This window comes from Brienomyrus brachyistius, chromosome 3 (assembly GCF_023856365.1).
Source record: "Brienomyrus brachyistius isolate T26 chromosome 3, BBRACH_0.4, whole genome shotgun sequence".
Lineage (NCBI taxonomy): Eukaryota > Metazoa > Chordata > Actinopteri > Osteoglossiformes > Mormyridae > Brienomyrus > Brienomyrus brachyistius.
The window spans coordinates 7,370,962-7,381,822 of NC_064535.1; positions in this window are offsets into that span (position 1 = coordinate 7,370,962).

Consider the following 10,861-nt stretch of genomic DNA (forward strand, 5'->3'; position numbering starts at 1 on the left):
GATCAATAAAGTATCAATTATTATTATTATGTCAGCCCGTTTGGTCTGCGGCTAGGTAGGTCTCCTCCAGTGCCCTCAGCCTCCCAGACAAAGGAGGGTTATACTGTGAAAAAAAAAAAAATCTGTTTTTTCCCCAGACAGACCCACCATGGGGTCCTTCCCATTACGATGGACATGTCTTGGTAAATTCAAACGCGTAGTATGACAGATAGCCAGTCCCGGCCTACTCACTGCTGAGGTTAAGATGGCCCTTCTTGAAACCTCAGACTGAGTCACTGCCCCCCCCCCCCCCCCCCCCCCCAGAGGACCAGCACTGGAACTCCTAGTAACCCGAATCCAATTAGAGAGGGGGTTTCAGAGCTAAGCCCCACCTTTGTATTGTATGAATGGTTGGGAAGTGGGGAGGGGGGGTGCAAATGAATCCAACAAATCTATCATCACCCAGTCTCCGGAAAGGTGTCGTGGTGGTTGGGGGGGGGGGTACTCACAGGCACTGTAATCACTGCATGAACACCCTAGTCTTTGCCTAAATGTGGTACTGGATGCTCCTATCTTCATGTAGTGGAACCACCCTTTGGATTTCGAGTGGAAGAACCAACATCGATCCTCCCACTCTCCCACCCCTAACACATTCTACCAATAAAAACCACTTAGCTGCCAGATAACCAAGACCGTAATTCAGATGTTAGATATTAAGCCCTGATTAGGACTTCATCAAATTAAGATTGATTAAGATAAAAAAAAAAAACATCAGCACTCTCTTTGATGAACTTGAAATGAAATCTAAAGGACCGAACCATTGTGCCCCGATTGCTAAATTCCCCCCACGGCCAAATGCTGAGGTTCTGATCTCGGAAAGTTTTCCCAGAAAGCTTAGAACGGCATCTGCGTGTGAGCGGCCTGGCCTTCCGAAGCCACATCTCTCCTCAGACGAATTGGTCCCCTCTTCCTCTAAGGAGATGGCGGGTTTGCCAATCCGCACTGAGGTATGTCACTCCGTTACGCTGGGATTTGTACGCAGAACCCTGCAATGTGAAGCCAACTTGAGGAATCACCGCTTTTCTTTTCCCTCCATCTATGCTGACTAAAAATATCCCAGGATGCCAAGAACGGAATCTGTACACACACTCACACACACACACACACACACACACACACACACACATATATAAATATTGTTTTCAGACTTAAGGACGAGCGTTTTGGATAACCCGAATGCTATGAAGTGTTTTCCGTCTCTCCATCTAAACATTTCAAACTGCACCTCATTCGACAGGAACTGGAGGAGAAAAAAAACAGAGCGATTTAAGAATATAATATGAATAAAACCGTTAAAGCCAGAGATGGGAGTTATATAAGCAAAACAGTAGGGACTCCTAACATTCCAGATGGGAGGATGGGATGAGGACAAAGACTAATTGAGGACCGATCGATAAAAACAATGGAGGAGTGTGAGGTGGAGGTCTGAGGAGGCCCCCCCCCCGATCTGAACCTCCGGGGCGCCTTTCCTGCCTGGCACCCCCGGGGGAGGAGGGTACAAAGCAAGGCACAGTCAGACAAATAGGATCTGCCAGGTTTGACCCTGTACTGTATTTTGGCTTGCTGTAAACATTTCACATGCTGCATACATTTTTGTTTATCTTTAGTGTCTTTCCCATTGTTATCCAGCTCAAAATTCCTCTTTCCTAAACCAGTGCGGAATCATGGTGATTCCATATCTTAGGAAGAAGTGGACACAAGGCTGAGGACACAAGGCTGGGGACACAAGGCTGGGGACACAAGGCTGAGGACACAAGGCTGGGGACACAAGGCTGAGGTCACAAGGCTGGGGACACAAGGCTGGGGACACAAGGCTGAGGACACAAGGCTGGGGACACAAGGCTGAGGACACAAGGCTGAGGACACAAGGCTGAGGTCACAAGGCTGGGGACACAAGGCTGGGGACACAAGGCTGAGGACACAAGGCTGAGGACACCAGTCCATCGCGGGGTACGTGCTGGCCCACGCAAACATACCACAGGTAATTCAAAGACACGTTTCCTCCAAATACCTGATTTTATGACTGAGGGAGGAAACTCACACAAAATGCAGAGGACGTCCCAAAACCACACACACAGAGGGAACAGGACTCAAACCCCAATCCCGGAGGTGTGAGGTGACACAACTAACCTGCTAGCCATCGTAGTTCCCAGCCAGATAGCTTATAGCAGAAAATTCCGGCACAGCATTGTGAAGGCATCTCATGGGGTCTTTGTCCATTCTGCTTTCCTACATGTTCATTATAAGCTGCATGAAACATCCAGCATTTATTAGCTTGCGTCCATAGCCAAAACCTCAGTCTTATAAGGTTTTTATGCAGTGAGTATAATTTGCGCCATCCAGTGTGTGACAATACTGGATGCAGTCACCTCAAAAGAAACGCATTGGGTTTCCAATTATAATTTACAAACTCTTGGGCAAAAGATTTACTGGCACACTCACGAAATCTGAACAAAAAAGGCTTCTTTCTTACTTTAGACTAATAGTGCCTTCACCCCCCCAAATACAATTCCAAAAGCCGCAATAAAACTGTGCTTCTTTTTCAACATATATTGACAATATTTCGTCCGTTGCCCTTCTGCCAAATCCCTGGTAATTTAAGCGAGATCAAACTGAGTTCCGGTCTGGAGGATTCTCCCTGGTTTTGAGGTCGCTCCCGGGAGGGACGCTGTGGTACAGGGGGACGCCTCCTTCCTCAGAGACACACGGAAACATGCAACAGAATGAAATCTCTTAAAACCGTGGATGAATAAATGATGACGTTACTTCAGTGGCATCCTCAAGCATTAAGCAGAAAAGCAATACAAAACAATCTGTGTTTTTCTCTACACAGAATATATCTTACCCTTGCACATAAAAATACCATTATGGGGGCTAATTGAGCTGGGGGGGTAAATAATGAATACTGGCAAGGCTCAGCTTTCTGGGAGCACTGTGAAACGCGGCCAAAACCACTTTGCCTTCAGGTAAAATGTTTGCCAGTTGCTCTGCTTTTCTCCACATTAACTCTGCTATACTACAGGACGTGGATGCTTGGATTAAGTTGGGATGTTCTCCAGAACTCCACGTCCTCAGACCCTGGTGACCCACCCCCCACACATTTTCAGGATGCAGAGGAACCTGGTCCCAAAGGTTCTGGAGATGGCACCATGGTTCCTGTGTTACGAGACCACGCTGCGGCTTATCGGGGCGTTAAGGCATCTTCCGGGGAGTGGAAGCTGGAGGCGCAGGAATCAAGATTTCACGGGAAAGCCGCACACTCCTCCTGCACCTCCTGCTTGTCCCCATACTGCTCCTTCTACTCCTGGTCCTCCTCCTTCTGTCCTTAGAGCCACGCCCAGAGGAACCATGGCTCAAGATGGTGCGACTCTTTTCCTTAAGTTTGGCAACCGTTGCCAAAATCTGGCCAGATTCTACCTCAGGCAGACCAGCCCCCCCCCTTCCCCCCAGCCCCCCATGTCAATATCTCCCTCATAACACCCAAGTGATACTATCATGGCGTGTTTTCAAACCCCTTCCCCTGTTCTAAGATGGATCTGAAAACAGCATCTGATTGGGATCCCGGCGACCAGTAAGGAACCATGGTAACAAGCTGGTGCGGGTGTTTCCCTACTCTGCGGGGTCTCCAAACATCCTCCTCACAACCTCGCACGATTGTCAATGCTATAATGTGTTGACAATATAACAATGTTACAGTACGCCGTGAGTCATGATGTTGGTGAAACATATGGACTTCAGCTAAGTAGTTGATCTAGCGCCAGTGTTAACATGAATAAATGGAACAGAATCCTTTCTTGAACCATGTGGGGAAGTTTTTGCATCTTATCTCGCTGTCCAGGAAAGACACGGACTCACATGTATGGATGAGGGCAAGTTCTGGGGTGAGAGCACAGGTTCAGGTGGAGCAGTTGGTATTAAAGGCCCTGCTCAAGGGTCTAATGTGATACAATCATTCTTCTTGGTATGAGATTTGAACCCACAACCTTCTGGACCCAAGCACAGTTTCCTATCATGCTGAGCTACACCCAAGGGGATCCTTTCAGGCTTTTATATATTTTCTTCAAAGTTTCAATAGTTAAAATGAAGGCAAAAATTGTGCATTTGAAAGAAGGGTGGGCTTCATCTCAAATCAAGCCTTTAACTCAATAATATGTCGATAGTGCCTGGAGGGATCGGCTCCTATTCTATTCAGGCACTGAACAATCACTTTAACAGCCGACATCATCTCCATGAACAACCGTTAAGTGTCGCTCACTTTTCTTTGCTTTCCTCCCAACTTCCTCTGGGGTCTCGTTTGGATGGACCCCTCATGGACATGGAAAACCCACCAACGACAATTAAAACCGTGGGTCCTCAGCCCTGTCAATCCTGGGGCACGAATTCTGGATAATCCTCTTACCCTCCCCCCTACCCCCCCCCACCCCCCCAAGGCCCGGGTTGGGAACCCTTCCTTGTTTTTTTTTGCAGGTTTCGTCTGTCGAGTTCTTATGTTTTAATGAACTTGCCGAGCATGTCGCAGAGGCCCTCTGGAGGGGGGTGGGGGGCGCATGTCAGACCGTGATTGCCAGGAACAGCCAAACGACACTCCAACACACTAGCTATGCCATCACTGTTTAATTATAAAAGGGTCACACACGTTTGCCATGGCTGTTTTCTCAGGAAAGGGGAAAGATTTCAAACAGGGCGCCAACAGTTGCTGAACAGGAGTGAAGAGGAGCATTTTTGGGTGATTATCCCCCCCCCCAGTGCCCCCCTGTGGCATTAAGACTGGACCAAACCCTGTATCTCCTCTGTCTGAGAGCGGTAAACTGCAGCCCTGATCCCTGCTCCACCACGAACGGCTCGGTCGCGATCTGCTGCTGGTTTTGGTACAAGTCCCTATTCCCATGCCTGCATCCCATCCCCATTCCCAGAATGCCCGCTCTGGCTATCGCGATTAAAATCTCACTAATTCACTGTCGATGATTGGAAGCTCTGGCACGCGGGCCCCACACGCTGACCCCCGACATGCCGAGTGATGTCGGCGAGCCAGGAGCAATTAATCTGATGTTTGATTTATTCAGATTCAATGTGGTCCGGGCTTTAGATTCATTACAGATAGATCTCCCTCCTCTTCTTTAATAAGCTGAAAATGAGGTGCACTTCACCGCCATCGCTCGAACCGCCACCGTCAGAGTGATTAACGCCACGAGCGAGCCATTAACGGGACGTGCTCCCGCTGAGGGCCGCACCAAAGTGGCAAGTATACAGATAATTGGCCGAAACTCAAAGAACTTCCCGTAATTAGCTACTGGAAGTTTGCACAGTTTTTCCCTGCGGGATTCGCATGTCTAACTGCAGAAAAGTGTGACTTACGGCAGTTTCTGTTGCACAAAAGTACATTCATTTTATTTGCATTGAAATATTTATTTTTGCTATGAATATATATCTTTTATTGCTATTTGTGATTCCCTACAACGTGCTGCAGGGTAGTCCCAGATCGGGATAAGCGATCCCGTAATTCTATATGGAATAAGTGAACGGAGGGAGGGAGGGATGGATGGATGGATGGATGGATGGTGGTCTTATTACATTTTTCATTTTCTGAGCCCTATGAAAGCAGGTTAAAGGGTTATGTCACACTGGCAAAGCGCTGGAGTTGTACGATTAAAACACCTAATAATGTTTTTCAATGTGTGTGATGTCATTGCACAATGTGGTTTGTTAGATAACAGTCAGACCTGGAAGCCTTAGGGGAAGCCTATGGCCGCATAAAGCCTTATAATGACAGTATAATGAAAGTAAAAGACAGCGTCTATTAATGGGCAAGAACGCTTACACAGCACTTACTCACCCGAAACAAGTTCACATCAACCACACAGGTAACCTTATAAAATGATCACAGTAGCACTTGAAGTTCAGGAATATTTATATATTTTTAACGTAAAGAGTTGCACTGTTTTGGTAGCTATCAACAAATCCTAACATTTCCTGACATTCCCTAATTTAATATTTACATATTATATTATCCGCAGCCTATAATGCAGGAGGTATGAATAATTTTTCACTCATTGCCTAAGGGTTGGATTTCTTTTAAAAAAAAAAAACAAGCTGTGTTTTATGCCTGAAAGCAGGCGACCAATCCGAAAAGCCCATTAAGCAGGTAGGGGAGCATGAATTAAATATGAAGGAACAAGACTCTCCAGTCAGGCCATGCCCCCCCCCCAATGGGGTTCTGTCACAGAAGGCTTTTTTATGAACTCAGCACCCCCCCCACCCCCCCCACCCCAACCCACCCGCACAGGAAACAGCATGCTCAGGTGACATCACCTCGTCCAGAATAAGCACAGTGCATATTTCCACTGATTCCGTTGCTCAGGCGAATCGTCGAGTCGGATTTCAGGTTCCACTGCAGCCCGTGTTTTCTGCTGTTATTTATATATTCTACTCTGGGAAAAAAAAATTATCAGCATCTGAAGTATTATTTCTGTAGCAAATGCAATGACAGTAGAATTAAACCTGTACATCCCATCCAACATATATTGATCAGTAATGTTCAAAGTACAATAGTTTTGGTCAAAATTTTTTAAGGGTGGCATATCTGCATTTGGTTCCCCACTCTAGATGCTTGGACTCCAAGACACAGGTGCCCCCCTCCACAATGCCTAATGGAAATTACTTTGCTTTTCCTTACACCCCCCACCACCCCCCCCCCCCCCCCCCCTTGAGATGGCCCAGTCGCGGCTCGGGGAATCCGGCAATTTGGTTTTTGCCGGCGCCCATGCCTTGCACGTACGCGGCACTCCAGCCCCAGCCTGCGTCGGCAAATCCAAAATCACTGGAACGTTATGAAGAGTATGGAGAGAATTAAAAAAAAAAAAAAAAAGACAGCGAGGAGGAAAGAAATTAGAATAATCTCACAGAGGAGAGCGGCGGGCGGACACGGAAGGATAACCCCCCTCTCACCGGGGACAGATCAGAAACACACCATGACTGAGGGTTTATTCTGCTCCTCGCCCGTGCTGAGACACTTAGGGGTTAATTCTTTGTGACGCAAGTCTGGAGCGTTGCGACGCAGGACCGTGGAAGATGGGATGGAGGCCTCATCCTTAAAGATGTTTCCTATTGTCTGCCAGTTTCCGCAAATCAAGAGTGACACTGACCGTGGGGGCGTCACAATCAGCCCTCCCAGCGCCGAAGATGGTTCTACTTACGTTGCCTTCTCCGGTTCAATATTTATAGCCAATTTCAGATCAGCAAATACGTTGGACGGTCCGTAGACAGTACCATAAATGTTTTTTTTTTAGAATACTTCAGATGTTTTCGTTTTTTTCTATTTTGGCCGAATCGTGTCATGGGCCCTTTCCTGAACATGCGTGCGTCTGCTGTTCTTCCAAATTACTATTCCACAATTCCCACAGGGGGAGAAAAAAAAAATGTACAAAACCGCTTCTAAAATGTTTATGACGTCCCACGCTCCCCAGGGGGAGCGAGCAGGGACCAGCTGTTGGTCAGATGTTGTAAAATGTGCCCAAATCCTGCAGAGAATGAGTGGCACAAATGATACATCTCAGTATCAGAGATATATGAAGAATTTCAGCAAATCAGGGTCACTGAGAAATAAGTCAGGATGTAAATCTAACCAGGTATGGCCGGGACCTTGCCGTCGAAGACTTCCATTGAATAATTTAACGAGACAAGTAAACATCTTATCATGCGCAATGGAGGGAAAGGTTTTCTTTTATTTTTAATTTTTTTGCCGTCTTTATGGGGGCAGGGGGACATCTTTTCAGACAGCTAAAGTCTTTGGTTTCGTCTCTATCTTCCACTCCCTCTGTTCCTCTCTCCCCCCCCCCCCCTCTCTTTCTCCCCCCTCCAGCAAGCTCTTTGGAGACACTCAGCTTTGCGGAGTAATGAATTTTCCAAGAATTTCAGTTTTAAGAACGAAAACAATCCAATAACCCTGAAATTTGCAGGGAACTCGTAAATCACGAATTTACAGTACATTTGCGTGCCCCCCAACCCCACCTCATCCCACGCCACCCTACACTGTTCCTGAGCCCCCAGATCCGCGCCACTGAAAACCACTTCACGCTTTCCCAAATGAAAGCACGCTCACTTAGACATCTTCTTTCTATCGTTACTGCTTAGTCCGGGGGGCACCAGCCAGAGGTCAGTCTTTTAAAAACATAAACGGCAGTTGGGATGGGGGAGGGACATCAGCGCTGTCCCAGTGAGTGATGATCGCCCCGAAATCTAATTTTCTGATGTGGCCGCCAAACGGATGAGGTCTATTAGGCACCGCGTATCACTTGACAGGCTCGGTGTCCCACAGATTTTAGCACATTTTAGGTGACCCACATGGTGCCCCCTGCAGCTAGACTACAGCCATGTTCAGATGTACAGTTCAGGGATGCTCCCACAGTCCATGATTACATTTTTTTTTTTTTTTTTTACATTTATCAGCAGAACTCAGCTGTGATTTCATACATCACCTGTCTGTCAAACTGTGGCAGCCAATTAATGTGTCAGAGGTGGAGCCTTGTTGATACCCACCCCCCAGACACATCCGTACAAGAAGCTATTGAGGTGTATATTTTTATAAATTTCTCTCATTGTGAAGATTTGCTCTACAGATACCACATTTATGTAACTACTACTGACTGAAGTTTGATTTATAAATAACACAATAATATTTCTGTCTTCCTGTTACTTATCCTGCTCAGGATGGTGGGATAAAATAGCTAATTAATAATGCCTGGACTGGCTCTGGGACAGAAAGTCCATTCTAACTAACTTGAATTTTTATTGTCTTTAGTTCAGAGAGAATGGTCTTTTATCAGGTATCAGATTTCCTGCATCGCTGTCTGAATCTGGATTTAATCCAGATAAAGTGTCTGTAAAAGGGATAATTACTGCCCTTTACCAGTTTTCTTAATCCTCCACCAAAAGAATGAACCGCTGAAATGTCGCTGACAGACCACAGACGTGCATCGACCACCAGAGACATGACTCACATCCCGCGGAGACCGTGCAAGGCAGCGGCCGCTTCATGAAGTATCTGGAATCCAGCAAGACAACTTTTTTGAGGTGAAACTCCGGATTCAAGACCCGTCATGAAGAGGGGAGGCATGCGTGGGGAAGCAAAGGCGCTCACTAGGAACGGTCCTCCATCCGCAAGTCCTGGCCCACCTTCTGCAGGTCCTACAAGAAGATGTAGCTCCAGACGTCTTCTGTGAAGGACACTGGAGAAGCCCTGACGCATCTGGAAAGCTTGGAGGTGAAAGAACCATAGGCACATCGGCAAGCCGAGCGCCAGGTCACGTAAGCCAAGGTATGAAACTGTCTTTGGTCTCAGGGAGCAGTGCGGAAAGCATACAAGCCATGCACTCTGTCACTGGCCCCAGGGGCTGCTGGGAGATTTGTCAGCAGCTAAAATGACACTGAGACTGAAGAAGATGCATTCTACTGACCAATTTCTGGGACACAACTGCAGTAAAACCACAAGTATGTTACACGCTTTAGTATAATAAAACAGTATTTGGACAACTAAAATATCAAAATATATCAGAGACAGGTGTAATATAAGTTTTAAAAAGGACAGGATTCTTTGCGCAAACAATATATTGACGGCGTGTTCGTAAGACCAATCTTGTTCACGTTCAGGAATCCAGAACAGTGATAAAATACCCAGTCGGTCTCCTTGTGGACCGAATGGCTTTATTAAACAGATGTAGAAATGTTTCATTAATCCGCCTCGGAGATCCTCCAGGGGGACGTGGCCGAGACGCGTGTGTTTCACATCTGTATTTCTCGAAGAGACCGGTCAGCACAGACATCGTCCTTGACAGTCCCGGTCCCTCCCCAAGGGCCTGCAGAGCCCCAGGGGGGGGAAAAAAGAAACAGGGAATGCTGGGATTGGGTGGGAGGAAGCGCGGTCTCACAGGGGCCCGGCTCCCGAGATTGCCAGTCCTCGTGAAATTTACAAAAATACAGTAACCACTCAGACTGTAAAAGATGTCTCCATTTCCTGAACATTTTCATCCCTCCTCCTTTCGCTTATTTTAGTACTTTAGCAGACACGATTAAAAGACCAGGGACGTCTCTCCAGCATTCTCCATGTTTTTTAATTTATTTTTTTTGTAACTGAATGGGGTCTTGGCTGAAAAAGGCAGACATTCTAAAAAGGAGATTTATATAACGTGTACGTTCCGGGCCCAGCCATTCAGGCCTGGGAATAGCAGGCTTTCTGACAGGGTTCCTCTCCATGGTTATCTATGGTGACTGCGCTGGACCGCGTGAACAATGCCTCCCAATCTGGCTCCCCGTTGATACACTTCATTGATTAAAGTTGGAGCGCGATGGAGTTCTTGGAATCATTAAACAGTTTTTTTTTTTCCTTCAACAAGGGACACCGGTGCTAAAATGGGGATATGGGGATTGGGGGGGGTTAAGCTGTAGAGTTCATTAAATCTTTTTAAGCTCTGTGTTCCCGGTTCATATTTCTCCTTTTATAACCTAATTACAGGGTGAGATAATCATTTGTGCTGCTCCTTTGCTGGGCTCCTTTGCTTAGTTTTTTTTTCCCCTTCTTTTGTTTGTTTCCGTAGTATGTGGATTTTGATTGGGAGACGCCCTGGAGTGAAGTTAAGTATCTTTCTCAAAGGTAAAACAGCAGTGGCCCTCCCAGAATTCTCCGGGATATGACTGTCCCCAGCTTTAGACGTTTTTAACGTGGAGCAATATTTGGTGAGAGGTGCAGACGGGGGGGCTAACCTGAGCTCCCACGGTCCTCGGCACAAGACGGGGATTCCGGCATGTTATGGCCCAGGTCAGAAGTAGC